Source organism: Hydractinia symbiolongicarpus, chromosome 2 (genome assembly GCF_029227915.1).
Source record: "Hydractinia symbiolongicarpus strain clone_291-10 chromosome 2, HSymV2.1, whole genome shotgun sequence".
Lineage (NCBI taxonomy): Eukaryota > Metazoa > Cnidaria > Hydrozoa > Anthoathecata > Hydractiniidae > Hydractinia > Hydractinia symbiolongicarpus.
In genome coordinates, this window is record NC_079876.1 from 11,568,132 (window position 1) to 11,594,097 (window position 25,966).

The following is a 25,966-nucleotide window of genomic DNA, read 5'->3' on the forward strand; positions in this document are numbered from 1 at the left end:
ACTTAAAGTTAAATTTCTCAAATAAAAACTATGAACGAGATTTTGTAGAAAATAAGACTCTCTTATTTTCGTTTGAACAAAGTGAATAAGAAAATAAGTAATACTATTTGCTACGTTTGTCATCTTTCCAGCTAAGTTCAAACGATGATACGACGAATACGTCAGGTTTTGTTGTTGACCTTTTCAGGAGGCAGAAACAAAAAAATGTTTTTTTTTTAATGAATATTAATTTAAATTATATTAAATTAGTGAGTATTAATTCTACTGTTGATTGCAAAAAGTTTTAACCTTGTTCGGTCCGGGGGTGGTGGGGGGAGGGGCGGATTCAACTGCCCCCCCCCTAACGGTTTTGTCTTTATAACGCTCTAACGCTACGTTGAAATGGCTATCATACTTATTGAGTTTCAGTATTCATCCATTACACACCTGTATACCAACTTTTCAGGTCCCATGCCTTTCAGAGGCTTTGATATTGGCTATTATCGAAACTACCTCTAAAAATCGCTATGAAAACTTTATAACTGGGAAAATATAATAACTCTTGTTAGCATTATCCTTAGAACTTGAAACTTACAACACAGCTTTTTTTATCAAGAAGAATCATTTTTCATTATTTAAACACGTGACTAATCCGATTTCAGGATTTTTTCGGATTTTACTCGAAAATCGCAAAAAAACGGATTTTCGGGCAATTTTTGGCAACTTTTCATACGATCTATGTAGAAACCAGAAAATATGTTAAATAACTTTTATTTCGCTTTCAGAAACTTCAAACTGATGCAAAAATCCGCTCTAGAACTACATTAATTAAATTTTAAGCAGACGGTGGCAGAAAATATGCTGACGCAAGCAAAAATTTATTGCCTTCATTTTGTTTCTTTTGTAATGTACTATAAGTGTCCCAAGTTTGATTCAATATGAACAGGCCTATGAAAAGTTATCGAAAAGAGATGGGGGCGGTCATATTATGTTAGAAACCCCCCGGAGCGAATAGGGTTAAGGAAACTGTGTCGTGTTTATTCTATTTAACACTACTCTACCTAAAGCATTGAGCATTTCAAGTAAATAACTTACATTTTAAAGATGATACCACGCACATTTGTGATTCCGGACATTTGTTAAGGACCTTAATATATCTGAAATCTTTTTGTATTACAACAGTTTTTACTTTATATGTTATGTCCTAATATTCTTTTTTTAGAATTTTAGGGCATGGTGGATCCTTTTTATTAGTTTGCCAATACTTGACTCAACAACATTTGTAACAAAAAAACATGCGACGAGGGTTGGATTTGACCCAACACAGGCAGAGCCCAATAGAGCAGCAGTTCATTGCCTTAACCACTCGGCCACCTGGTCTAACTAGACTAGTATATATTTAGTAATATGTGAATAACTAGTACAATAAATACGTATAACTTATTATTACTTTCTAAGTGACAGGCAATTTAAAGGGTAAACAAAATATGTGGAGGTTCCACAAGTTAAATACAAAAATCGTTACATCCGTATCAGCATCGTAAGTTTTTTCTATGATGGATTATAGATCGTGAAGTACAAGTACTATGTTTATTGCCAAAGATGTAGAATATTGCACTTCGAGGCTATAGAATGGGCACATTATTCTATTATGACAGAAACGTTGTAGAAGTAACAGGATTCGAAAGAGTTACCGCTCCTACATTTTACTCGAATACCTGTGATTGTGCCGTTGTATTTAATTCTTACATTGCGGATCCCGAAATTATGAGAATGTTCGGCTTAGCGACCTGATTCACATGACATATGCATTAAAATAAACATGTATTGAGTACAACTTAACAAAAAAACGGATGGCACGATCTTAAAAAATGAAACTAAATGCAAGTAAACTAAGATATAGCATATTACACATCGAGACTATAGAATGGTCATATCATTCTATTATGACAAAAACGAGGAAAAAATATTGACAGAAAAATGGCGTCGTTCGACCCGTCTGTCAGTTGCCTGTTTCATTAAAGTCACCTTAAGTCAATTTTCTTGATTTCAACAACAACAATTTATTAAACATTTATATTGCGATGGTTAAGGTTTGAGGAAGAAAATTAACAATTTTTGATATTTAAAACACACCTACTATTTCAAAATGTTTCCAGGATACAAGCAACAAAAAACAGTTTTTATTGCAAGTACTAGTTAATGTAAGATGGTTTAGAGCAACACTAGTTATCCTACTCATGAACACCGTTTTCAAACAACATTAGGACTGGTAAATCATTTGGCGAACAACTATTACAAAACTTTAAATATGGTCAAAATCTTTCTTAATTTGTAAATAATTGTACAATGACAGCGTGTAATTCTGTTTCCTTTGTTCATTGACAAAAAAAGATCATCGGTCATGCAAGAAACTCCGATTCTTTTTAAATTGGAAATGACGACGGCGTCGAAATCTGTAGAACATATGCATGACTTTTGGTGATAAAATTTGAAATTACATTATAAATTACTAACTAAATTTAAATAACTAGTGATAAGATGAAAAAGGTATGCTTTTAGTTCCTTATTTTTGGAAATAATTGGATTGTTTGCGTGGTTTTTAACATACAAATCATAAAAAAAACGTGTACAATATAGTAAGTAATTTGAAAATAATGATGAACACTCGTCCGACAAATATAGTTTCTGTTGATGTCGAGTTTGGGACTGATGTATTTCTGATCAAGTAGGAAATACCTTCATAAAAGCTGACAATACATGACTTCCGCTGTTTGAGTAATAATATTTGACCTTTTGCCCCTTAGACAAAGTTATAAGTCGTGTGAATTGATGCTCTTTCGAAAGTAGTTGACAGCAAAAAAATATGCGTAAGATGTTGCTAGTTAAATTTTTAGTATCAAAAAGGCGAACTTTACCGTTTAATTTTTAAATTTTTATCACTGATTTGTTTCTTACTATAATATGAGGAACGCAAGACAAAAATTATGCATTAAGTAAGCGTTTCCAAAAAAACTATAAAGCCACATGATCATTTGAGCTTATCTCTCAGTTCTTTATGGAAATTTGCATACAAAATATACGCTTTCTGAAACATTGTATCGTCAACATTCACCAACATTTGACAAAAAGAAACAATAACAATGTAAAAAATAGTGTGCGTCGAGGATGGGATTCGAACCCACGCGGGCAGAGCCCAATAGATTAGCAATCTATCGCCTTAACCACTCGGCCACCTCGACTTATTAAAATAGCATATATTTAGTAATATGTGCATAACAGGTACAATAAATAGGTATGACTTATTATTACTTTCTAAGTAACAGCAGTTTAAAGAGTTACCACAATGTGTAGACGTTCGCTAAGTTATATACAAACACGTTACAATCGTATCAGCGTCGTAAGATTTCTTATTTTTAAACGGTTCATTGATTGAAAAGTACTAGTCCTATGTTTATCGTCATAGTTGTACCTACGTGGGAGTGACATAATTCGAAGTGTTTTTGCTGAGAAAGGAGATTAACATTCCAATACAATCTGAAATCTACTGGCCCGGTAGTGAAGTAGTTTCAAGTTTCACAGAAATTAAGTCTCGTTTACATAAAAAACGTTATGTCAATTCTGACAAAAATCATGCTGACGTAGCATTAACCAGATGTGGTGACATGGTCCAGAATTTTTTTGGTGTGCAATTGCTGAAGTAAATGAAATAATCCTGAGATCGTTGAAAGTAACAAACATCCCTAGGAAAACTCTATTTTATATCAGTCATAGGTACCATTTCAAGTTGTCCGAAGAATATTCGAGTAGCAGCATTAATGGACCCAGTTTGCTGGTCCTCTTGGAAAGCAGTACAAACAGGAACTGAAGAAGATATGCTAGGTAAATAATTTCAATAAATCATTTCAATCATCAATAATAAGTACCTTTTGCTACAAAAACAAGTAAAATCAGAAAGCATCAAATGAAGGTCAGAAGTCAGCCAAACGAAACAATTTATATTTATTCTTAGGAATTATCGCTGGAGAAATACATATTTTGTTTCGTGAGAATAAACTTTGGGATATCTGAGCAATTAATAATCCTCTTTAGCGGATTTAGTATGGGCGCATAAAGTCTCATAACTTTTTAATTATTGGATGAAATTAATAGGAATTTTGTGACTTTTCCTAACTTTTATTTAAAAAATTATCCTGTCAATGTCACTTTGTCCTTTACTGTCTTGTGATCATATCCACTTTTGGTGTAGTGCTAAAAATGAATGTACTCTAAACTAACAAGTGGTATGAGTATGTGATTATGTATGTGATAATGACAATAAGTTAACATACAATATTGACATGCATACTGTCTAATTTGCAGACCGGAACATTGGTAATTTACATCTGGCAATATTATTATTTTCTATTATTATATGATGACGTCATATGTCGTTTTGTCACATGCCAATCCAATTTGTCTTGATTAAGTAGTTACTGACATAAATGTGCATAGATATACCGAGTTTTATTCTATGACAGCTATTAACACCAAGGTTCTCAAACATCGATTATTTAAAAAAATTATTGATTCAAGATTTGAATTCTGATCGATTTCCGTTTTCTTCCTAGAAAAATCATTTGCCTTCACCTGTAAACATTCCTAATAATGTCTTACATTTATATATTTTTTTAATGACTTGTACTGTAAATAGTTCTAAAAAAGATAAAAACAGATAATTTCCAAAAAAGACATATTTTCTTTGACCATTGTCTCAGTATTACGTCACAACATATTGATGCTTCTTTGTACTAAGTCTCATTACTTGTAATCAAACAGAACAAAAGTTACAGGCCGCGGGGACTTAATGTCCCCCCATACCCACTAGGGTCAAAATAGCCCATATTAAAAGGAAAATCTAAATTATGCAACGACATTGACGGTGAATGACAAAATGATCTACATATGTACAATGATTACTAAAGAAAGCTAAAAAAGTTGAAAAAAGCTATAAAAAGGATGAAATTTGCAAAGCAATGGGTGGAATAACACATTATTTTATCATCATAGTTTTGTTTTACTCGTGACATCATCAGATTGACCAACTAGCTTTCTAGCAACAAGGCAAAACTTCACCGATCATTGTATCATTATAGCAACTGTAACGTATTTGTTAGAATCTAACTTTAGGAGGCAGAAACAAAAAAATGCTTTATTTTAATGAATATTAATGAATATTGCTCTAACGCTACGTTGAAATGGCTATCATACGTATTGAGTTTCAGTATTCATCCATTACACACCTGTATGCCAAATTTTTAGGTCCCATGCCTCTCAGAGGCTTTGATATTGGCTATTATCGAAACTACCTCTAAAAATCGCTATGAAAACTTTATAACTGGGAAAATATAATAACTCTTGTTAGCATTATCCTTAGAACTTGAAACTTACAACACAGCTTTTTTTATCAAGAAGAATCATTTTTCATTATTTAAACACGTGACTAATCCGATTTCAGGATTTTTTCGGATTTTACCCGAAAATCGCAAAAAAACGGATTTTCGGGCAATTTTTGGCAACTTTTCATACGATCTATGTAGAAACCAGAAAATATGTTAAATAACTTTTATTTCGCTTTCAGAAACTTCAAACTGATGCAAAAATCCGCTCTAGAAATACAATAATTGAATTTTAAGCAGACGGTGGCAGAAAATATGCTGACGCAAGCAAAAATTTATTGCCTTCATTTTGTTTCTTTTGTAATGTACTATAAGTGTCCCAAGTTTGATTCAATATGAACAGGCCTATGAAAAATTATCGAAAAGGGATGGGGGCGGTCATATTATGTTAGAAACCCCCCGGAGCGAATAGTGTTAAGGAAACTGTGTCGTGTTTATTCTATTTAACACTACTCTACCTAAAGCATTGAGCATTTCATGTAAATAGCTTACATTTTAAAGATGATACCACGCACATTTGTGATTCCGGACATTTGCCAATACTTGACTCAACAACATTTGTAACAAAAAAACATGCGAGGAGGGTTGGATTTCACCCAACACAGGCAGAGCCCAATAGAGCAGCAGTTCATTGCCTTAATCACTCGGCCACCTGGTCTAACTAGACTAGTGTATATTTAGTAATATGTGAATAACTAGTACAATAAATACGTATAACTTATTATTACTTTCTAAGTGACAGGCAATTTAAAGGGTTAACAAAATATGTGGAGGTTCCACAAGTTAAATACAAAAATCGTTATATCTGTATCAGCATCGTAAGTTTTTTCTATGATGGATTATAGACCGTGAAGTACAAGTACTATTTTTATTGCCAAAGATGTAGAATATTGCACTTCGAGGCTATAGAATGGTCATATTATTCTATTATGAAAGAAACGTTGTAGAAGTAACAGGGTTCGAAAGAGTTACCGCTCCTACATTTTACTCGAATACCTGTGATTGTGCCGTTGTATTTAATTCTTACATTGAGGATCCCAAAATTATGAGAATGTTCGGTTAAGCGACCTGATTCACATAACATATGCATTAAAATACGCATGTATTGAGTACATCTTAACAAAAAAACGGATGGCACGATCTTAAAAAATGAAACTAAATGCAAGTAAAGGAAGATATAGCATATCACACATCGAGACTATAGAATGGTCATATCATTCTATTATGACAAAAACGGAGAATAAATATTGACAGAAAAATGGCGTCGTTCGACCTGTCTGTCAGTTGCCTGTTTCATTAAAGTCACCTTAAGTCAATTTTCTTGATTTCAACAACAACAATTTATTAAACCTTTATATTGCGATGGTTAAGGTTTGAGGAAGAAAATTAACAATTTTTGATATTTAAAACACACCTACTATTTCAAAATGTTTCCAGGATACAAGCAACAAAAAACAGTTTTTATTGCAAGTACTAGTTAATGTAAGATGGTTTAGAGCAACACTAGTTATCCTACTCATGAACACCGTTTTCAAACAACATTAGGACTGGTAAATCATTTGGCGAACAACTATTACAAAACTTTAAATATGGTCAAAATCTTTCTTAATTTGTAAATAATTGTACAATGACAGCGTGTAATTCTGTTTCCTTTGTTCATTGACAAAAAAAGATCATCGGTCATGCAAGAAACTCCGATTCTTTTTAAATTGGAAATGACGACGGCGTCGAAATCTGTAGAACATATGCATGACTTTTGGTGATAAAATTTGAAATTATATTATAAATTACTAACTAAATTTAAATAACTAGTGATAAGATGAAAAAGGTATGCTTTTAGTTCCTTATTTTTGGAAATAATTGGATTGTTTGCGTGGTTTTTAACATACAAATCATAAAAAAACGTGTACAATATAGTAAGTAATTTGAAAATAATGATGAACACTCGTCCGAAAAATATGGTTTCTGTTGATGTCGAGTTTGGGACTGATGTATTTCTGATCAAGTAGGAAGTACCTTCATAAAACCTGACAATACATGACTTCCGCTGTTTGAGTAATAATATTTGACCTTTTGCCCCTTAGACAAAGTTATGAGTCGTGTGAATTGATGCTCTTTCGAAAGTAGTTGACAGCAAAAAAATGTGCGTAAGATGTTGCTAGTGAAATTTTTAGTATCAAAAAGGCGAACTTTACCGTTTAATTTTTAAATTTTTTATCTCCGATTTGTTTCTTACTATAATGTGAGGAACGCAAAACAAAAAATATGCGTTAACTATGCGTTTCCAAAAAAACTATAAACCCACATGATCATTTGAGCTTATCTCCCAGTTCTTTATGGAAATTTGCATACAAAATATACGCTTTCTGAAACATTGTAATGTCAACATTCACCAGCATTTGACAAAAAGAAACAATAACAATGTAAAAAATAGTGTGCGACGAGGATGGGATTCAAACCCACGCGGGCAGAGCCCCATAGATTAGCAATCTATCGCCTTAACCACTCGGCCACCTCGTCTTTTTAAAATAGCATATATTTAGTAATATGTGCATAACAGGTACAATGAATAGGTATGACTTATTATTACTTTCTAAGTAACAGCAGTTTAAAGAGTTACCACAATGTGTAGACGTTCGCTAAGTTATATACAAACACGTTACATTCGTATCAGCGTCGTAAGATTTCTTATTTTTAAACGGTTCATCGATTGAAAAGTACTAGTCCTATGTTTATCGTCACAGTTGTGCCTACGTGGGAGTAACAGAATTCGAAGTTTTTTCATTCCTACATTTAAATACCTGTGATCGCACCTTTGTACCTAATTCTTACATTGCGGTTCCTCAAACTGGCATTTTGGCAAAGTCAGATAGCACGGCTAAAAAAAATGAAACAAAACTAAAATTAAAATTAAAATGAATAGACGATAGATTACCATATTATTCTGCTGTGAAAAACACGAAAAGAAATTATAAACAACAAAAAGGCCTGGCATGACCATGCTATCAGTTGGGTAGTTCAAAAGTCACTAAAATCGTTTTCATATGCAGCAAGATGTCGAATTCCTTGATTTTTAACCACAATAACTTGCTAAATAAATTTCAACGCTGTTTAGAAAAAGATTTTGCATTAAAATCGACAATTTGTGGCTATAATAAAAAATTCACCCGTAATTTCAAAATTTTTTAAACATTTTAGACACCTTCTTTTTGCAAATACTTGTTAACGCGATTGAGTTAGATGGTTAGAGCAACACTGGTTATTTTACTAATGAGCATCGTTTACAAACAACGTTAAAAGTGCTAAATTATTTTACGAATAACTATTACAAAACTTTAGATATGATGGAAGTTTTGCTTAATTTGTGAATAATTGTAGCCCGAGAGCACCTCTTATTTTCTTTGTTTTCATTTTTCAAAAACAATTTTTTACTTTCTTAGATCATGCAAGAAACACAATTTTTCTTTTACGTCGGAGATCACGAAGATCCAATATTTGTACAATATGCACAGGTTGACCTTACCTACATTAAGCACATTTCTAAATTTTGGATGTAACCAAAATAGCGTAACTTCTAAGATTTCGGGAAACAAAGTTTCTTTTTGGATTCTGCACTGCAATTATTGCGTAAATTACGCGCATGCACTGTTTGAAGCGCCTCTAATATTTATTTAACAGTTAAATACTGTTCTTTTTCTCTCGCAACAAGCTGTTGTCGGTAACTTTAGTATTTAGCAATTGTTTCCTTTCTTTTATATACTATGTCGAACTCGACGAAACAAGACACCGCCTAATCAATGCAAAGGCAAGAGATAAAAGATGACGCAACAAACAACAATCTATATAATAATACGCCAGTTCCGCGTCTCTGTGACTGGCAAAGTGGATGTGCTCATTTTCCTTTGATCTTTCCGAAATTTTCTTTGAAGTAACCGAAAACTGCATGTCTAACAAGTTAAATTTTCTGACGTTACGGCCCGATGTAAATAACACTACTTTAAAGTCAATTTCTTATATTAAATTAATGACGCCATTACAGTGCACCTAAAACTTTTGAGGCCAAATAACTTGGAAACGAGTTGGTGACGTCAATGATTTTACCCCGCTTGGGTAACTAGGGACCACCTGGGACCACTTTTGGGTAAATTTCCCAAAATTAGGTCTCCAAATCCGTTTCGGTATTGACGTCATCCAAAAACGTTTGGCAAAAGTACATGATCCTATACATTTTTTTGGTCAGCGCTTCAAGATCTATACGAGGAAGGCAACAGGTATATAAATTTCTAAAAGAAATGTTTTGTGTTTTCACGTGTCTTTGCTGACGTCAGCACATATTATAAACCCTTGTATCTGCTTTTGCAGTCCTCGAAAACATATCATCCTATACATTTTTTTAATCAGTGTTTCAACCTCTACACATTACAATAAAGGAATAAAATAAATCTCTCTAATTCTTTTGGGATCTTCACTGCTGACTTCAGCAAAACATCTAAAACAACCTATTTTTGCATTGCCCATCTGCCTAAGTGGATTTCTCCACGGGCCTTATCGACTAGTCTATATAATAATACGGCAGTTCTGTCTGTGACTTCTGCAAAGTGGATAAAAATTCTTTGATAAAGTCTATAAAACATCGCCTATAAATTTCTTCTGTCAATTAGCAAACTTTGACGTTAGAGCAATATTGACGTCAAAAGAAAGTATACTAAGATTAGTGAACCCATTGCACTGCACTTTTAAATTTAAGGCTAAATAACTTGGAAACAGTAGGAAATAATTGACGTTATCTCCTGCGCGGGTAACTAGGGACTACCTGGGACCAATTTGGGTAAGTTTCCCAAACCTGGGTCCCCGAATCGGTTTCGGAATGGACGGGTTGATGACGTCATCACAAAACCTACAAACCCCAATATCTCTGCAACCGTTTGCCAAAAGCTGAATATTTATCACAGTTTTTTTACCCGTGATGTATAAAATTAAATACAGAGATGCAATCACAGGTATCCATTTAAAATGTAGAAACATGATTTTTTAAGACTCTGTTACTCCCCGTAAAAGATACAACTTTGGCAATAAAAATATGATTTGTACTTTACAATCAATGATTCGTTTATAAGGAAAAATACTTACGATTCCGTTGGGAAAGTAACAAATTTTGTATTTAATTGGTGGAGCCTCTACATATTGTGTTAACTCTTTAAATAACCTGTTACTTAGAAAGTAAAGAAAAGTTTTACATTTTCATTGTACCTGTTATCCACATATTACTAAATATATACTCCTTTACTAAGACGAGGTGGCCGAGTGGTTAAGGCGATAGATTGCTAATCTATTGGGCTCTGCCCTCGTGCGTTCGAATCCCATCTTCGTCGCACACTATTTTTTACATTGTTATTGTTTTCTTTTGCAAATTGTTAGTGAACTGCAGACCATATAACGTTTAAGAAAGAGTATATTCTGTATGAAAATTTACTTGAAGAACTGAGAGATAAGCTCCGATGACCATTTATATTTTTAGTTTTTTGGAAAGCGTATCTTTTGTTTTGTGTTCTTCGCGTTATAGTAAATATCAAAGCGGTGATAAAAAGTTGCGAAATTAAACAGTAAAGCTTGGCTTTTCGAAACAAAAACTTTTAAACAATCATCAAAAAACGCGGCTCATAACTTCGCCTTAGGGGCAAAAGGTCAAACAACAGACGTCACAATAACTCAAATAGCGGAAGTCAGATTCATATGCATTGTCAGATTTTTTGAAGGTATTTTGTACTTGACCAGGAAAACATTAGTTCCAAAATTAACATCAACAAAAACTATTGATGGTTTTACCCTTTTTTTAAAAAAAACTCAGAAAAACCATCGATCAAGTCTAAAACAAATAATTTGTCAGGCAAGTGTTCATCGTTATTTTCTAATAACTCAATTCATTGTACATAAAAAACCTGAAAGCACTTCCTTTTTATCTTATCACTAGTTTTTCAAATTTCGTCAATAATTTATATGATAAAAGAGATGCCAAATTTCAAAGTTTACTACTAAAAGTAATCACATAGGTTAATTCTATTATTTTCACATCTTGACAAACGCAAAAAGCAACTACTTTTTTCGTGAACATTGGTATTTCCCGTTGGCTGAATTCGTCGAGATCCGTCGTGAATAATGTAGAAGTACAAATAATACACGTAAAGTTTACAACGATAACGTCGACGTGAGATCATTGCACGAAGACGATTACTTTTATTGTAATCGCCTCCTACTCCAGGATAAAAACCACCGTACTCTGTAGTAGCCGAACTAGAAGTTCTTATGCTTTTTTAGATTAGGAAAAAACTTTGAAATTGCTACTCAATGACGACATAAGCAATTTCTAACATAATTTCACATATACTAATTTTTAGACAGAATAAAAACATTGAACTATCGTTGTTTGTTGCGTCATCATTTATCTCTTGCCTTTGCATTGATTAGGCGGTGTCTTGTTTTGTCGAGTTCGACATAGTATATATAAAAAAAGAAACAATTGTTAAATACTAAAGTTAACAATAACAGCTTGTTGCGAGAGAAAGAACAGTATTTAACTGCTAAATATATATTACACGCGCTTAAAACAATGCATGCTCGTAATTTACGCAATAATCGCAGTGCAGAATCCAAAAAGAATCTTTGTTTCCAGAAATCTTCGAAATCGGGAAACCTTACTATCTGATTCAGGCATTTTGAAAGTTTTCAAACCTGAGTTGACAATGTTCAGAATGGTCTTAGTAGTTACGCTATTTTGGTTACATCCAAAATATAGAAATGTGCTTAATGTAGGTAAGATCAACATGTGCATATTGTGCAAATATTGGGGTCTTCGTGATCTCCGACGTAAAGGAAAAATTGTGTTTCTTGCATGATCTAAGAAAGTAAAAAATTATTTTCAAAAAATGAAAACAAAGCAAATAAGAGGTGCTCTTGTGCTACAATTATTCACAAATTAAGCTAGACTTCCATCATATCTAAAGTTGTGTAATAATTATTTGTAAAATAATTTACAAGTTTTAACGTTGATTGTAAACGATGCTCATGCGTAGAATAAGTAGAATAAGTACTTGCAAAAAGAAGGTGTCTTCGTGCCTACATGTTTAAAAAATTTCGAAATAACAGGTGCAATTTTTATTATAGCCACAAATTGTCGATTCTCATGCAAAATCTTTACCTAAACATCGTGGAAATTTAGCAACTTATTGTGGTTAAAAATCAAGGATTTCGACATCTTGCTTCATATGAAAACGATTTTAGTGACTTTATTGAACTACGCAACTGACAACATGGTCATGCCAGGCCTTATTGTTGTTTATAATTTTTTTTCGGTTTTTTTTCACAGCAGAATAATATGGTAATCTATCGTCTATTCATTTTAATTTTAATTTTGATTTTGTTTCATTTTTTTTAGCCTGTGCTATCCGAATTTTTCAAAATGTACTCAATGTATGTTTATTTTAATGCATGTTTCAGGTATGCCAGGTCGCTAAACCGAACATTTTCATAGTTTGAGGAACTGCAATGTAAGAATTAGGTACAAAGGTTCAATCGCAGGTAATTAAATGTAGGAGCAAAAACACTTCGAATTATGTCACTCCCACGTAGGTACAACTATGACGATAAACATAGGACTAGTAATTTTCAATCGATGAACCGTTTAAAAATAAGAAATCTTACGACGCTGATACGAATGTAACGTGTTTGTATATAACTTAGCGAACGCCTACACATTGTGGTAACTCTTTAAACTGCTGTTACTTAGAAAGTAATAATAAGTCATACCTATTCATTGTACCTGTAATGCACATATTACTAAATATATGCTATTTTAAAAAGACGAGGTGGCCGAGTGGTTAAGGCGATAGATTGCTAATCTATTGGGCTCTGCCCGCGTGGGTTCGAATCCCATCCTCGTCGCACACTATTTTGTCCATTGTTATTGTTTCTTTTTGTCAAATGTTGGTGAATGCTGACGATACAATGTTTCAGAAAGCGTATATTTTTTATGCAATTTTCCTTAAGAACTGAAAGATAAGCTCAAATGATCATGTGGGTTTATAGTTTTTTTGGAAACGCATAGTTAACGCATAATTTTTTTTTTTGCGTTCCTCACATTATAGTAAGAAACAAATCGGTGATAAAAAGTTATAAACTTCAACGGTAAAGCTCGGATTATTGAAACTCAAAATTCGATATCACTAGCAACATCATACAAACATTCTCTTTGTTGTCAGCTACTTTCGAACAATCATTAATTAACACGACTCATAACTTCGTCTAAGGGGCCAAATTTCAAACAATGGACGTCACCATTACTAAAATGGCGGAAGTCAGATTTATATATCTTGTCAGATTTTATGGAGGTATTTCTTGTTTGATCAGAAATACATTAGTTCCAAAATTACTTTATAAAATATTCGCAAAATATTCAGTTGTTGTTGTTTAAATCCAAAAAATCGACATAAGCATGGTCATGTCAAGCCTTTTCATTGTTTACATTTTTTTTGGTTTCTCTCATAGTAGAATAATATGGCTAAACTATCTTCTAGAAATGTGATATGCTGTAAACTGTCCATTGTCATTTTCACTTTTACTTAGTTCGCGCCACCGGGTTTTGCAAGAATATACTCAAACCATTTTTGTTTTAATGCAGAGTAACTTAAGTTGATGAGCCAAACATTTATCACAGTTTTTATAACCGTAACGTATAAAATTGAATACAAAGGTGCAATCACAGGTATCCTTTTAAAATATAGAAACATGACTTGTTAGGACTCTGTTACTCCCCGTAAAAGATACAACTTTGGCAATAAAAATATGATTTGTGCTTTACAATCAATGATTCGTTTAAAAGGAAAAAAACTTACGATGCCGATGGGAAAGTAACAAATTTTGTATTTAATTGGTGGAACCTCTACATATTGTATTAACTCTTTAAACGTCCTGTTACTTAGAAAGTCAAAATAAGTTATACATATTGTTATCCATTAATTACCAAATATATACTCTTTCACTAAGACGAGGTGGCCGAGTGGTTAAGACGATAGATTGCTAATCTATTGGGCTTTCCACGCGTGGGTTCGAATCCCATCTTCGTCGCACACTTTCTTTTACATTGCTATTGTTTTCTTTTTTCAAATATTGGAAAGTGTCGACGATATAACGTTTAAGAAAGAGCATATTTTGTATGCAAATTTCCTTAAAGAACTAAGAGATCAGCACAACGGATCATTTAGATTTTTTGTTTTTTTGGGAGCGCATAGTGAACGCATAGTTATGTTTCGTTTTGCGTCTTTGACATTATAGCAAATATACTAATTTTTAGACAGAATAAAAACATTGAACTATCGTTGTTTGTTGCGTCATCATTTATCTCTTGCCTTTGCATTGATTAGGCGGTGTCTTGTTTTGTCGAGTTCGACATAGTATATATAAAAAAAGAAACAATTGTTAAATACTAAAGTTAACAATAACAGCTTGTTGCGAGAGAAAGAACAGTATTTAACTGCTAAATATATATTACACGCGCTTCAAACAGTGCATGCGCGTAATTTACGCAATAATCGCAGTGCAGAATCCAAAAAGAAATTTTGTTTCCAGAAATCTTCGAAATCGGGAAACCTCACTATCTGATTCAGGCATTTTGAAAGTTTTCAAACCTGAGTTGACAATGTTCAGAATGGTCTTAGTAGTTACGCTATTTTGGTTACATCCAAAATATAGAAATGTGCTTAATGTAGGTAAGATCAACATGTGCATATTGTGCAAATATTGGGGTTTTCGTGATCTCCGACGTAAAGGAAAAATTGTGTTTCTTGCATGATCTAAGAAAGTAAAAAATTATTTTCAAAAAATGAAAACAAAGAAAATAAGAGGTGCTCTTGTGCTACAATTATTCACAAATTAAGCTAGACTTCCATCATATCTAAAGTTGTGTAATAATTATTTGTAAAATAATTTACAAGTTTTAACGTTGATTGTAAACGATGCTCATGCGTAGAATAAGTAGAATAAGTACTTGCCAAAAGAAGGTGTCCTCGTGCCTACATGTTTAAAAAATTTCGAAATAACAGGTGCAATTTTTATTATAGCCACAAATTGTCGATTCTCATGCAAAATCTTTTCCTAAACATCGTGGAAATTTAGCAAGTTATTGTGGTTAAAAATCAAGGAATTCCACATCTTGCTTCATATGAAAACGATTTTAGTGACTTTATTGAACTACGCAACTGACAACATGGTCATGCCAGGCCTTTTTGTTGTTTATAATTTTTTTATGTTTTTTTTTTCACAGCAGAATAATATGGTAATCTATCGTCTATTCATTTTAATTTTAATTTTGATTTTGTTTCATTTTTTTTAGCCTGTGCTATCCGAATTTTCCAAAATGTACTCAATACATGTTTATTTTAATGCATGTTTCAGTTAGGCCAGGTCGCTAAACCGAACATTTTCATAGTTTGAGGAACTGCAATGTAAGAATTAGGTACAAAGGTTCAATCGCAGGTAATTAAATGTAGGAGCAAAAACACTTCGAATTATGTCACTCCCACGTAGGTACAACTATGACGATAAACATAGGACTAGTAATTTTTAATCGATGAACCGTTTAAAAATAAGAGATCTTACGACGCTGATACGAATGTAACGTGTTTGTATATAACTTAGCGAACGCCTACACATTGTGGTAACTCTTTAAACTGCTGTTACTTAGAAAATAATAATTCATTGTACCTGTAATGCACATATTACTAAATATATGCGATTTTAAAAAGACGAGGTGGCCGAGTGGTTAAGGCGATAGATTGCTAATCTATTGGGCTCTGCCCGCGTGGGTTCGAATCCCATCCTCGTCGCACATTATTTTTTCCATTGTTATTGTTTCTTTTTGTCAAATGTTGGTGAATGCTGACGATACAATGTTTCAGAAAGCGTATATTTTGTATGCAATTTTCCTTAAGAACTGAAAGATAAGCTCAAATGATCATGTGGGTTTATAGTTTTTTTGGAAACGCATAGTTAACGCATAATTTTTTTTTTTTGCGTTCCTCACATTATAGTAAGAAACAAATCGGTGATAAAAAGTTATAAACTTCAACGGTAAACTCGGATTATTGAAACTCAAAATTCGATATCACTAGCAACATCATACAAACATTCTCTTTGTTGTCAGCTACTTTCGAACAATCATTAATTAACACGACTCATAACTTCGTCTAAGGGGCCAAATGTCAAACAATGGACGTCACCATTACTAAAATGGCGGAAGTCAGATTTATATATCTTGTCAGATTTTATGGAGGTATTTCTTGTTTGATCAGAAATACATTAGTTCCAAAATTACTTTATAAAATATTCGCAAAATATTCAGTTGTTGTTGTTTAAATCCAAAAAATCGACATAAGCATGGTCATGTCAAGCCTTTTCATTGTTTACATTTTTTTTGGTTTCTCTCATAGTAGAATAATATGGCTAAACTATCTTCTAGAAATGTGATATGCTGTAAACTGTCCATTGTCATTTTCACTTTTACTTAGTTCGCGCCAATGGGTTTTGCAAGAATATACTCAAACCATTTTTGTTTTAATGCAGAGTAACTTAAGTTGATGAGCCAAACATTTATCACAGTTTTTATAACCGTAACGTATAAAATTGAATACAAAGGTGCAATCACAGGTATCCATTTAAAATATAGAAACATGACTTGTTAGGACTCTGTTACTCCCCGTAAAAGATACAACTTTGGCAATAAAAATATGATTTGTGCTTTACAATCAATGATTCGTTTAAAAGGAAAAAAACTTACGATGCCGATGGGAAAGTAACAAATTTTGTATTTAATTGGTGGAACCTCTACATATTGTATTAACTCTTTAAACGTCCTGTTACTTAGAAAGTCAGAATAAGTTATACATATTGTTATCCATTAATTACCAAGTATATACTCTTTCACTAAGACGAAGTGGCCGGGTGGTTAAGGCGATAGATAGCTATTTTATTGGGCTCGCACACTCGTCGCACACTATGTTTTACATTGTTATTGTTTTCTTTTGCAAATTTTTAGTGAACTGCTGACCATATAACGTTTAGGAAAGAGTATATTTTGTATGAAAATTTACTTAAAGAACTGAGAGATAAGCTCCGATGACTATTTTTATGTTTAGTTTTTTGGAAAGCGTATAGTTATCTTTTGTTTTGTGTTCTTTGCGTTATAGAAAATATCAAAGCGGTGATAAAAAGTTGCGAAATTACACGGTAAAGCTTGGCTTTTTGAAACAAAAACTTTTAAACAATCATCAAATAACGCAGCTCATAACTTCGCTTTACGGGCAAAAAGGTCAAACAACAGACGTCAGAATTACTCAAATGGCGGAAGTCAGATTCACATGCATTGTCAGATTTCATGGCGTTATTTTGTACTTGATCAGGAAAACATTAGTTCCAAAATCAACACCAACAAAAATATATTTGATGCTTTTACACTTTCTAAAAAAAAACTCAGAAAAATCATCGATCAAGTCTAAAACAAGTAATTTATGAGGCAAGTGTTCATCATTATTTTCCAATAACTCAATTGAAAGCACTTCCTTTTTATCTTATCACTAGTTTTTCAAATTTAGTCAATAATTTATATGATAAATAGAAGTAATCACATGGTTAATTCTATTATTTTCACATCTTCCTGACAAACACAAAAAGAACTACTTTTTTGGTGAACATTGGTATTTCCCATTGGCTGAATTCGTTAAGATCCGTCGTCAATAATGTACAATTACAAATAATACAAGTAACAACGAGAACGTCGACGTGAGATCATTGCACGGACACGATTACTTTTAAGGTAATCGCCTCCTACTCCAGGATAAAAACCACCGTACTCTGTAATAGCCGAAGTAGAGATTCTTATGCTTTTTTTCGGTTAGGAAAACATTTAAAATTGCTACTCAATGACGACTTAAGCAATTTCTTATATAATTTAACAGAGTCCTAAAAAATCATGTTTCTACATTTTAAATGGATACCTGTGATTGCACCTTTGTATTCAATTTTATACATTACTTGTATAAAAACTGTGATAAATGTTCGGCTTATCAACTTACGTTACTGGGCATTAAAACAAAAATGGTTTGAGTATATTCTTGCAAAACCCGGTGGCGCAAACTAAGTAAAAGTAAAAATGACAATTGATAGTTTACAGCATATCACATTTTTAGAAGATAGTTTAGCCATATTATTCTACTATGGACGAAACCGAAAAAAATATAAACAATGAAAAGGCCTGACATGACCATGCTTATGTCAATTTCCTGGATTTGAACAACAACAACTAAATATTTTGCGAATATTTTATAAAGTGATTTTGAAACGAATGTATTTCTGATCAAACAAGAAATACCTCCATAAAATCTGACAAGATATATAAATCTGACTTCCGCCATTTGAGTAATGGTGACGTCCATTGTTTGACATTTTGCCCCTTAGACGAAGCTATGACTCGTGTTAATTAATGATTGTTCGAAAGTAGATGACAACAAAGAGAATGTTTGTATGATGTTGCTAGTGATATCGAATTTTGAGTTTCAATAATCCGAGCGTTACCGCTGAAGTTTATAACTTTTTATCACCGATTTGTTTCTTACTATAATGTGAGGAACGCAAAACAAAAAATATGCGTTAACTATGCGTTTCCAAAAAAACTATAAACCCACATGATCATTTGAGCTTATCTCTCAGTTCTTTATGGAAACTTGCATACAAAATATACGCTTTCTGAAACATTGTATCGTCAACATTCACCAACATTTTACATAAAGAAACAATAACAATGGAAAAAATAATGTGCGACGAGGATGGGATTCGAACCCACGCGGGCAGAGCCCAATAGATTAGCATTCTATCGCCTTAACCACTCGGCCACCTCGTCTTTTTAAAATAGCATATATTTAGTAATATGTGCATAACAGGTACAATGAATAGGTATGACTTATTATTACTTTCTAAGTAACAGCAGTTTAAAGAGTTACCACAATGTGTAGGCGTTCGCTAAGTTATATACAAACACGTTACATTCGTATCAGCGTCGTAAGATCTCTTATTTTTAAACGGTTCGTCGATTGAAAATTACTAGTCCTATGTTTATTGTCATAGTTGTACCTACGTGGGAGTGACATAATTCGAAGTGTTTTTGCTCCTACATTTAATTACCTGCGATTAAACCTTTGTACCTAATTCTTACATTGCAGTTCCTCAAACTATGAAAATGTTCGGTTTAGCGACCTGGCATACCTGAAACATGCATTAAAATAAACATGTATTGAGTACATTTTGGAAAATTCGGATAGCACAGGCTAAAAAAAATGAAACAAAATCAAAATTAAAATTAAAATGAATAGACGATAGATTACCATATTATTCTGCTGTGAAAAAAAAAACATAAAAAAATTATAAACAACAAAAAGGCCTGGCATGACCATGTTGTCAGTTGCGTAGTTCAATAAAGTCACTAAAATCGTTTTCATATGAAGCAAGATGTGGAATTCCTTGATTTTTAACCACAATAACTTGCTAAATTTCCACGATGTTTATGAAAAGATTTTGCATGAGAATCGACAATTTGTGGCTATAATAAAAATTGCACCTGTTATTTCGAAATTTTTTAAACATGTAGGCACGAGGACACCTTCTTTTGGCAAGTACTTATTCTACTTATTCTACGCATGAGCATCGTTTACAATCAACGTTAAAACTTGTAAATTATTTTACAAATAATTATTACACAACTTTAGATATGATGGAAGTCTAGCTTAATTTGTGAATAATTGTAGCACAAGAGCACCTCTTATTTGCTTTGTTTTCATTTTTTGAAAATAATTTTTTACTTTCTTAGATCATGCAAGAAACACAATTTTTCCTTTACGTCGGAGATCACGAAGACCCCAATATTTGCACAATATGCACATGTTGATCTTACCTACATTAAGCACATTTCTATATTTTGGATGTAACCAAAATAGCGTAACTACTAAGACCATTCTGAACATTGTCAACTCAGGTTTGAAAACTTTCAAAATGCCTGAATCAGATAGTGAGGTTTCCCGATTTCGAAGATTTCTGGAAACAAAGATTCTTTTTGGATTCTGCACTGCGATTATTGCGTAAATTACGCGCATGCATTGTTTTAAGCGCGTGTAATATATATTTAGCAGTTAAATACTGTTCTTTCTCTCGCAACAAGCTGTTATTGTTAACTTTAGTATTTAACAATTGTTTCTTTTTTTATATATACTATGTCGAACTCGACAAAACAAGACACCGCCTAATCAATGCAAAGGCAAGAGATAAATGATGACGCAACAAACAACGATAGTTCAATGTTTTTATTCTGTCTAAAAATTAGTATATTTGCTATAATGTCAAAGACGCAAAACGAAACATAACTATGCGTTCACTATGCGCTCCCAAAAAAACAAAAAATCTAAATGATCCGTTGTGCTGATCTCTTAGTTCTTTAAGGAAATTTGCATACAAAATATGCTCTTTCTTAAACGTTATATCGTCGACACTTTCCAATATTTGAAAAAAGAAAACAATAGCAATGTAAAAGAAAGTGTGCGAGGAAGATGGGATTCGAACCCACGCGTGGAAAGCCCAATAGATTAGCAATCTATCGTCTTAACCACTCGGCCACCTCGTCTTAGTGAAAGAGTATATATTTGGTAATTAATGGATAACAATATGTATAACTTATTTTGACTTTCTAAGTAACAGGACGTTTAAAGAGTTAATACAATATGTAGAGGTTCCACCAATTAAATACAAAATTTGTTACTTTCCCATCGGCATCGTAAGTTTTTTTCCTTTTAAACGAATCATTGATTGTAAAGCACAAATCATATTTTTATTGCCAAAGTTGTATCTTTTACGGGGAGTAACAGAGTCCTAACAAGTCATGTTTCTATATTTTAAAAGGATACCTGTGATTGCACCTTTGTATTCAATTTTATACGTTACGGTTATAAAAACTGTGATAAATGTTTGGCTCATCAACTTAAGTTACTCTGCATTAAAACAAAAATGGTTTGAGTATATTCTTGCAAAACCCGGTGGCGCGAACTAAGTAAAAGTGAAAATGACAATGGACAGTTTACAGCATATCACATTTCTAGAAGATAGTTTAGCCATATTATTCTACTATGAGAGAAACCAAAAAAAATGTAAACAATGAAAAGGCTTGACATGACCATGCTTATGTCGATTTTTTGGATTTAAACAACAACAACTGAATATTTTGCGAATATTTTATAAAGTAATTTTGGAACTAATGTATTTCTGATCAAACAAGAAATACCTCCATAAAATCTGACAAGATATATAAATCTGACTTCCGCCATTTTAGTAATGGTGACGTCCATTGTTTGAAATTTGGCCCCTTAGACGAAGTTATGAGTCGTGTTAATTAATGATTGTTCGAAAGTAGCTGACAACAAAGAGAATGTTTGTATGATGTTGCTAGTGATATCGAATTTTGAGTTTCAATAATCCGAGCTTTACCGTTGAAGTTTATAACTTTTTATCACCGATTTGTTTCTTACTATAATGTGAGGAACGCAAAAAAAAAATTATGCGTTAACTATGCGTTTCCAAAAAAACTATAAACCCACATGATCATTTGAGCTTATCTTTCAGTTCTTAAGGAAAATTGCATAAAAAATATACGCTTTCTGAAACATTGTATCGTCAGCATTCACCAACATTTGACAAAAAGAAACAATAACAATGGAAAAAATAGTGTGCGACGAGGATGGGATTCGAACCCACGCGGGCAGAGCCTAATAGATTAGCAATCTATCGCCTTAACCACTCGGCCACCTCGTCTTTTTAAAATAGCATATATTTAGTAATATGTGCATTACAGGTACAATGAATAGGTATGACTTATTATTACTTTCTAAGTAACAGCAGTTTAAAGAGTTACCACAATGTGTAGGCGTTCGCTAAGTTATATACAAACACGTTACATTCGTATCAGCGTCGTAAGATTTCTTATTTTTAAACGGTTCATCGATTGAAAATTACTAGTCCTATGTTTATCGTCATAGTTGTACCTACGTGGGAGTGACATAATTCGAAGTGTTTTTGCTCCTACATTTAATTACCTGCGATTGAACCTTTGTACCTAATTCTTACATTGCAGTTCCTCAAACTATGAAAATGTTCGGTTTAGCGACCTGGCATACCTGAAACATGCATTAAAATAAACATACATTGAGTACATTTTGAAAAATTCGGATAGCACAGGCTAAAAAAAATGAAACAAAATCAAAATTAAAATTAAAATGAATAGACGATAGATTACCATATTATTCTGCTGTGAAAAAAAACCGAAAAAAAATTACAAACAACAATAAGGCCTGGCATGACCATGTTGTCAGTTGCGTAGTTCAATAAAGTCACTAAAATCGTTTTCATATGAAGCAAGATGTCGAAATCCTTGATTTTTAACCACAATGTTAAGGTTAATTCTATTATTTCCACATCTTCCTGACAAACACAAAAGCAACTACTTTTTTGGTGAACATTGGTATTTCCCATTGGCTGAATTCGTTGAGATCCGTCGTCAATAATGTACAAGTACAAATAATACAAGTACCAACGAAAACGTCGACGTGAGATCATTGCACGAACACGATTACTTTTAATGTAATTGCCTCCTACTCCAAGATAAAAACCACCGTACTCTGTAATAACCGCAGTTGAGGTTCTTATGCTTTTTTTCAGTTAGGAAAACATTTGAAATTGCTACTCAATGACGACTTAAGCAATTTCTTAAATAATTTAACAGAGTCCTAAAAAATCATGTTTCTACATTTTAAATGGATACCTGTGATTGCACCTTTGTATTTAATTTTATACATTACCTGTATAAAAACTGTGATAAATGTTCGGCTTATCAACTTACGTTACTGGGCATTAAAACAAAAATGGTTTGAGTATATTCTTGCAAAACCCGGTGGCGCAAACTAAGTAAAAGTGAAAATGACAATGGATAGTTTACAGCATATCTCATTTCTAGAAGATAGTTTAGCCATATTATTCTACTATGAACGAAACCGAAAAAAATATAAACAATGAAAAGGCCTGACATGACCATGCTTATGTCGATTTCCTGGATTTGAACAAGAACAACTGAATATTTTGCGAATATTTTATAAAGTGATTTTGGAACTAATGTATTTCTGATCAAACAAGAAATACCTCCATAAAATCTGACAAGATATATAAATCTGACTTCCGCCATTTGAGTAATGGTGACGTCCATTGTTTGACATTTGGCCCCTTAGACGAAGCTATGACTCGTGTTAATTAATGATTGTTCGAAAGTAGATGACAACAAAGAGAATGTTTGTATGATGTTGCTAGTGATATCGAATTTTGAGTTTCAATAATCCGAGCTTTACCGTTGAAGTTTATAACTTTTTATCACCGATTTGTTTCTTTCTATAATGTGAGGAACGCAAAACAAAAAATATGCGTTAACTATGCGTTTCCAAAAAAACTATAAACCCACATGATCATTTGAGCTTATCTCTCAGTTCTTTATGGAAACTTGCATACAAAATATACGCTTTCTGAAACATTGTATCGTCAACATTCACCAACATTTGACATAAAGAAACAATAACAATGTAAAAAATAGTGTGCGACGAGGATGGGATTCGAACCCACGCGGGCAGAGCCCAATAGATTAGCAATCTATCGCCTTAACCACTCGGCCACCTCGTCTTTTTAAAATAGCATATATTTAGTAATATGTGCATAACAGGTACAATGAATAGGTATGACTTATTATTACTTTCTAAGTAACAGCAGTTTAAAGAGTTACCACAATGTGTAGACGTTCGCTAAGTTATATACAAACACGTTACATTTGTATCAGCGTCGTAAGATTTCTTATTTTTAAACGGTTCATTGATTGAAAAGTACTAGTCCTATGTTTATCGTCATAGTTGTACCTACGTGGGAGTGACATAATTCGAAGTGTTTTTGCTCCTACATTTAGGTACCTGCGATTGCACCTTTGTACCTAATTCTTACATTGCATTTCCTCAAACTATGAAAATGTTCGGTTAGCGACCTGGCATACCTGAAACATGCATTAAAATAAACAAGTATTGAGTACATTTTGGCAAATTCGGATAGCACAGGCTAAAAAAAATGAAACAAAATCAAAATTAAAATTAAAATGAATAGACGATAGATTACCATATTATTCTGCTGTGAAAAAAAACCGAAAAAAAATTATAAACAACAAAAAGGCCTGGCATGACCATGTTGTCAGTTGCGTAGTTCAATAAAGTCACTAAAATCGTTTTCATATAAAGCAAGATGTCGAATTCCTTGATTTTTAACCACAATAACTTGCTAAATTTCCACGATGTTTAAAAAAAAGAAGAAAGATTAAGATTAAGAAAAAGATTTTGCCTGAAAATCGGCAATTTGTGACTATAATAAAATATGCACCTGTTATTTCGAAATTTTTTAAACATGTAGGTACGAAAACACCTTCTTTTTGCAAGTACTTATTCTACTTATTCTACGCATGAACATCGTTTAAAATCAACGTTAAAACTTGTAAATTATTTTACAAATAACTATTACACAACTTTAGATATGATGGAAGTCTTGCTTAATTTGTGAATAATTGTAGCACGAGAACACCTCTTATTTTCTTTGTTTTCATTTTTTTTAAATAATTTTTTACTTTCTTAGATCATGCAAGAAACACAATTTTTCTTTTACGTCGGAGATCCAATATTTGTACAATATGCACATGTTGATCTTACCTACATTAAGCACATTCCTATATTTTGGATGTAACCAAAATAGCGTAACTACTAAGACCATTCTGAACATTGTCAACTCAGGTTTGAAAACTTTCGAGATGCGTGAATCAGATAGTGAGGTTTCCCGATTTCGAAGATTTCTGGAAACAAGGTTTCTTTCGGATTCTGCACTGCGATTATTGCGTAAATTACGCGCATGCACTGTTTGAAGCGCGTGTAATATATATTTAGCAGTTAAATACTGTTCTTTCTCTCTCGCAACAAGCTGTTATCGTTAGCTTTAGTATTTAACAATTGTTTCCTTTCTTTTATATACTATGTCGAACTCGACAAAACAAGACACCACCTAATCAATGCAAAAGCAAGAGACATCTCCCAAAACAAATCTTGGAGATAAAGAATGACGCAACAAACAACGATAGTTCAATATTTATTATTCTGTCTAAACATTGTTAAATAGGAAATTATGTTCGAAATTGCTTACGACGTCATTGAGTAGCAATTTCAAAGGTTTTTCCTAACCTAAAAAAGCATAAGAACTTCTAGTTCGGCTACTACAAAGTACGGTGGTTTTTATCCTGGAGTAGGAGACGATTACATTAAAAGTAATCGTCTTCGTGCAATGATCTCACGTCGAAGTTCTCGTTGTAAACTTTACTTGTATTATTTGTACTTCTACATTAT

General features: G+C 32.8%; 7 non-coding genes across 7 annotated transcripts; 2 read left to right on the forward strand and 5 right to left on the reverse strand.

Moving 5' to 3' along the window:
• Window positions 1-3,139: 3,139 nt before the first annotated feature.
• On the reverse strand, window positions 3,140-3,221 carry Trnas-gcu (transfer RNA serine (anticodon GCU)). The gene has a single exon. It is a non-coding gene; the product is annotated as a tRNA-Ser (tRNA).
• Window positions 3,222-7,855: 4,634 nt separating this feature from the next.
• On the reverse strand, window positions 7,856-7,937 carry Trnas-gcu (transfer RNA serine (anticodon GCU)). The gene has a single exon. It is a non-coding gene; the product is annotated as a tRNA-Ser (tRNA).
• Window positions 7,938-13,273: 5,336 nt separating this feature from the next.
• Window positions 13,274-13,355, forward strand: Trnas-gcu (transfer RNA serine (anticodon GCU)). The gene has a single exon. It is a non-coding gene; the product is annotated as a tRNA-Ser (tRNA).
• Window positions 13,356-16,212: 2,857 nt separating this feature from the next.
• Window positions 16,213-16,294, forward strand: Trnas-gcu (transfer RNA serine (anticodon GCU)). The gene has a single exon. It is a non-coding gene; the product is annotated as a tRNA-Ser (tRNA).
• Window positions 16,295-19,280: 2,986 nt separating this feature from the next.
• Window positions 19,281-19,362, reverse strand: Trnas-gcu (transfer RNA serine (anticodon GCU)). Its single transcript has one exon. It is a non-coding gene; the product is annotated as a tRNA-Ser (tRNA).
• Window positions 19,363-22,231: 2,869 nt separating this feature from the next.
• Window positions 22,232-22,313, reverse strand: Trnas-gcu (transfer RNA serine (anticodon GCU)). Its single transcript has one exon. It is a non-coding gene; the product is annotated as a tRNA-Ser (tRNA).
• A 1,826-nt stretch (window positions 22,314-24,139) lies between these two features.
• Trnas-gcu (transfer RNA serine (anticodon GCU)) lies at window positions 24,140-24,221 on the reverse strand. The gene has a single exon. It is a non-coding gene; the product is annotated as a tRNA-Ser (tRNA).
• Window positions 24,222-25,966: the final 1,745 nt, after the last annotated feature.